Source organism: Erpetoichthys calabaricus, chromosome 10, assembly GCF_900747795.2.
Source record: "Erpetoichthys calabaricus chromosome 10, fErpCal1.3, whole genome shotgun sequence".
Lineage (NCBI taxonomy): Eukaryota > Metazoa > Chordata > Cladistia > Polypteriformes > Polypteridae > Erpetoichthys > Erpetoichthys calabaricus.
Genome location: NC_041403.2, coordinates 19,830,988 through 19,836,987, shown reverse-complemented (window position 1 = coordinate 19,836,987; position 6,000 = coordinate 19,830,988).

Genomic DNA, 6,000 nt, shown 5'->3' with positions numbered 1-6,000 from the left:
CACGTGCGTAACGCCGGCGCCTCCGTGCTAAGGAACGTGGGCGGGTTTTACGTCAATCATTCCGGAAGAACCAATAAACACACAAATGTGTCGTAATCAGACCAATCACATGCGATAGCGTTAATCACTGGTGCTGAAGTTACTTGACAGCGCGGTAACTTGGATTTGGGAATTGAATTTCTTTAGTTGTTGTTATTGTTGGCAGTATACAATGATACAGCACGTTACCACATCCACCATTATCTGTATACTGTACAATATGATTACCCTCAGGGTCCAACATCCACTACTCACTGCACATGATCATTATTATTGTGCAATATTTAAATTATGTGTAATAACCCAATAGTGCAATACTTACTATTCTTTCCATATGTATATAGCGTCGCAGAACTTTTTTGCAATTTCTTTGCAACTTTTTGCACCATTTGTTTATTTACTTGTTGTGTTCTACACATATGTCTGCACTGAAGGAGCTGCTTTTAATCTCATTATACATGTGTATAGTGACAGTAAAAGGCATTCTATTCTACCACACGACCAAATTAGGACCTGAGACCAGCCGTGGAACGGGTGACACCTCAGCACCACACTTGTACAAATGGAGTGCAATCGTGCGGGTTTTTTTTTTATAGTGGCTGGAGAGCCAATCCTGACACCGAACTCCGAATTTTCCCTGCAAGTTGGAGGACCTGGCTGTAGGGGTTAACCTTGTCAACACATATTTTGTGGATTTGGAAGAGCCACATTATCATTTAGAGGTATCTTTAAAACATTTAACGGTATCTTGAATTCGTTTAAAATATGTCTAAATATTTAAAGACATATCTAAATCATTTACAGATGTCTAAATATTTCCAGATATCTTTAAACCTTATAGAGATAATATTTTAAATCATTTGAAGATATATATAAATGATTTAGAGATTGTCTTTAAATGAATTCAAGATATCATTAAATACTTTATATATATCTCTAAATGATAATTTAACTTACCGTATGTGGAAGAATTTGGTTTTAACAGTCCTTTAAGAATAATAATAATAATACATTTTATTTATATAGCGCCTTTCCCATGCTCAAGGCACTTACAGAATATAATAAAGAACGGCAAGGTATACAGTATCTGCGGTGGGTTGGCACCCTGCCCGGGATTGGTTCCTGCCTTGTGCCCTGTGTTGGCTGGGATTGGCTCCAGCAGACCCCCGTGACCCTGTGTTCGGATTCAGCGGGTTGGAAACTGGATGGATGGAAGGTATACAGTATATAGCATTGTACAAACCAGATAAATAAAGAAGATTATGACAGTGAATTCAGAAAAAAAAAACACAACATAATTGATGGTCTCGCACACACACAGAGGTTACATGAGCATCTTGACAGAGAAGTAAACTGAGAGAAGGGTAATAAAGTCAAGTAGAGCTAAAAGCCTTCCTGAACAGATGAGTTTTGAGTTGTTTTTTAAAAGAATTCATGGAGTCAGCTGACCTGATTAATTTTGGTAGGTATTTTAATAATTTCGGTAGGTATTTTAATAATTTTCAAAATTAAGTGATTTCAGAACCAAATGTAACTGCAAATTGGACATTTTTTTTAATATTACCTGCTGGGGAAAAAGTTTGGTTATTGCCTCAGAAATATTTTATTACAAACAAAGTAAGGGAAATTTCTTTTCAGACTATAAATAAGTTCTACTTAGAGCACTTTCTCCAGAATTCAAAAAATATGTGGATGTTAGCTGTTCCTTTTGCAGAATGCAACCAGAAACAATGCTTCATCAGTTTGGGCTTTGTCAGTGCACTAAAAAGTTAAAATTGTATAGTGACTTCAGTTTGTTTCATGAATATATACTGTTTGGATTTCTGAATTACAACAGAAGTATGGGAATGAAGACATATACAGTGATCCCTCGCTATATCGCGCTTCGACTAAATATATATCACAGATTTTTTGCTGGTTCGTGGATTTCTGCGGACAATGGGTATTTTAAATTATGGTACATGCTTCCTCAGTTGGTTTGCCCAGTTGATTTCATACAAGGGACGCTATTGGCAGATAGCTGAGAAGCTACCCAACCAGAGCACGTATTACGTATTAAATAAAACTCCTCAATGATATACAATATGCTTCCCACAAGGTGCCTCGCATACTTGAAAGCCCGAACAGCACGTATTGATTTTTGATTGTTTGCTTTTCTCTCTCTCTCTCTCTGACATTCTCTGCTCCTGACGGAGGAGGTGTGAGCAGAGGGGCTGTTTGCACACTGGCCTAGACGATACGGACGCTCCTCTAAAAAATGTTGAAAGACTACCTTCACACTGCTCCCTTCCTTGCAGCTGCTTTGTCTTCTGGTGCTTCGCATACTTAAAAGCCCAAACAGCCCTATTGATTTTTGATTGTTTGCTTTTCTCTCTCTCTCTCTCTCTCTCTCTCTCTGACATTCTCTGCTCCTGACGCACAGTCCTTTGAAGATATGTTTGCATTCTTTTAATTGTGAGACGGAACCTTGTCATCTCTGTCTTGTCATGGAGCACAGTTTAAACTTTTAACTAAAGGGTGTTATTTCATGTCTAGTGGGCTCTAATAATGTTAAAAAAACATATTTAGAAGGCCGTAAACAGGTTTTCTATGCTCTAACTGCGAAAATATTCGATTTATAAATAAAGAATCCTACTTCACGGAAATTCATATACCGCGGTAGAGTCTGGAACGGATTAACCGTGATAAACGAGGGTTTACTGTATTGTGTTCATAACAATTAAATACGAACCTGTTGAAATCACTTCAGGTTTTATTTTTCCCATTGGACCGTTGCCTCCTGACTCACCGGTATGAAAAAAAAACCACATAGGATGGCGTTCGACTTGTCTTGATGCCCTGTTATGCAAAACCTTCAGCTTTGTGTGGTTCCCCTCCATATTTGACTTGAAACAAAACCCTCCTTTCTAGTTCATTATTGGACCATTTTTTTGTAGAAAATTACACCCTTATGATAAAAAATCAACCAATAGGTGTGTTGTGATGTAAGATTTTGCATATAACTTGATAAATATTTTGTATGTCTTTATTTGTAATTTAGGCAAAGCAATGTAATTTAGTGTTACTTTGGTGAGAGGCATTCGTGTTTGCCTCCCCCCACCACCTTACAACTGAGTCTCTTTGAATTTTACGACAGTGTTGGGGGAAGGGGGTGCTTGACACGGGTGTTTCAACACCCCTGCGCAAGGGAGCCAGGTAGCCTACCTGGCAAACTTTAGCTCAACAAATGGTTTTGGGGGATGGCAGGTATTAATATGTTCTATTCTCCCATTGATCTGAGGTATGCTTGTTTGGAATTGGCTTGTCTCAGAGGCCTTTAAGTACTACGACTCCCTATTGGCTATAGGGGTTGGACAGAACATCTATAAATTTACTTGTTTAACCTCACACTCCCTTTCTTACCAACCAACATATGATGAAGAAGTATCTCTATTACTAACATCTGAAAGAAGCATCTCTTACTAACCTCTGATGATGAAGACAACACAATGAAAAGCACAGCTTAACAGCCATATTGAACAGACTTGCAGCCTGTTCTGAAGAAAGCTGAGCACCAATGATGCCTTAACTAGAGACATTTTAAATATCTACAAGTCTGTGTGCCGCCTGAAACTACACATCACCATTTAATCAGGTTGTATGGTTGCCAATATTCAAATGTATTTTGCATATTGTTATTATTTATGAATATTACCAATAATACATTGTTTTATGTGTAACTTAATTACTGCTTGTCTTTTTACTACACCTAATTGCCTATAGATATAGAAGGGAAGGTGGGGATAAGTCATATACTATAATACCTTATAAACAGTGGTAAGTCTGTGAGATTAGGTATTCTGACAAAGGCTACATATTAATAATACAATAGGGGAAAGTAGAGCAATATATATTACTCTACCAAGGCAAAACAAGGTGTCTTCAGTAAAAATGACCAGAAGGACTTGAAGTTGTTCATGCCAAATTAACCAACCCCAGAGTTCCACCCCCTGCTGGGATTCGAGGGACTCCTTTTCACAAAACTTTGAAAAAATGGGGACCAGTAATACAGGCATGTGGAGTGTCATTTTATAGTATGTTGAGGATGCTGATCATGCAGGTTCTCATATTTTTGATATCTGAATTCTTTACCGGTAGCCTCAGCCCTCTAAGAGTCACTCCCAGAAGGTTACAAATGACAAATTTCAAACATAAGCACGTGAGGTCTCATTTCAATAATAATAATAATAATTTTATTTATATAGCATCTTATCATACATCTACTTTCAACGCAAGGTGCTTTCCACAGATTAATCAACAAAAACAATAAAGATATACCATTGTTATTTGGATATTATCATTAATTAATATTATGACAATTTCTAATAGATGTAAGTGTATTGCAGTAAGGAGACTGTGGAAGGTTGTGGGTTCGCTTCCCGGTTCCTCCCTGTGTGGATAGCGCTTTGAGTACTGAGAAAAGCGCTATATAAATGTAATGAATTATTATTATTATTAAATAGAAAAACAACGTGGGTATTGATAAACAAAATTTAAACACTAAAGTGCAAAGCAAACTCACTCTTATCAGAAACTGGTTCATATTGCTTTCTAATTAAAAGCCTTTAAAGATGGCAAGAGAACAACCCGATCCAATTTACATGTACTGTATATAAAAATACATATCTCTCTATTATAAAAAAAAATCTTGGAAGGTTGGAAAGAGATGAGATGTGATTTTCTTACAGAGACACTTTCACATCCCGCGAGACGAGACTTTGTGCCAAGAGATTTAACCACTCCCGGGGCCGGAAATAAAATAAACAGTAGATGACAAAGTAGAATGTCATAAAGAATTCAAAAACGTCGGCGAGGTACACATGCAGAGCAGGTTAGAGATAATGGAAGTACGAAAATTCGAAAGTCTCAAAAAAAGGATAGTAAAGATTGTATGAGCGCAAACAAACGGAAATTATTACTCCGTGAAATAACAGAACAGCGAAAAGAGATTGAATATATTGTTCAGATTTAAACTTTAAGTCTAACACTTGTAGATCGTCTATTTCGTGTTGCCATCAGGGAAAAAAAAAGTAGTGTTTCTTACCAACGAAGAGGCTTTTCTGCAAGAATTAAAAGATTTGTTGTTTGGTGAAAGTGAAATCCCGCGAGTGAAATCATTTCTCATTTGTGTGAATGCTATTGTCAGACACATTTCTTGTAGAGAGAAAGAAACGATATTCACTCATGGGCAGTTATACGTTGCATTCACACGATGTAATTCCAAACACGGAATCAAAATTCAATGCGATATTGATGAAAAGGTAAAAGCAAAAAGAGATCGAATATATGAACATAGGTGATATGACAAAAGTGCACTGAATGAGATGCAGATCACATGGCACAGCAGCAGCAGCAAGCCAGCAGCTGATCGAGCAAAGAGGAGGTAAAAAAAACTATATTTGTTTCCCATTGTATCACCATTTAAGAGGGGGTTTCGGAGGAGCGACAAAGTCTCCTTGGGGTGCGTTCAGCTCCCCCTCTTCACAACGCGAGCAGCATAGGCGGGGGGGGGGTTGGCAAGCGAAGCGAGTGGGGGGTTTGGCGAGTGAAGCGAGCAGGGGGCAGAGCAATAAAGATATACCATAGTTATTTGGATATTATCAGTCAACCAATAGGTGTCTTCAGTAAAAATGGCCAGAAGGACAAAGTTGTTCATGCCAAATTAACCAACCCCAGAGTTCAACCCCCTGCTGGGATTAGAGGGACTCCTTTTTACAAAACTTTGAAAAAATGGGGACCAGTAATACAGGCGTGTGGAGTGTTATTTTATAGTATGTTGAGGATGCTGATCACGCATGTTATCATATTTTTGACTTTGACATTTGCACATGATAACACATTAAATACAGACAGTTTGATGTTATTAAATCTATTGAAAAGATACAAAGCAAATAAACTGTTTATTGTAGTTTCAGTAGATTT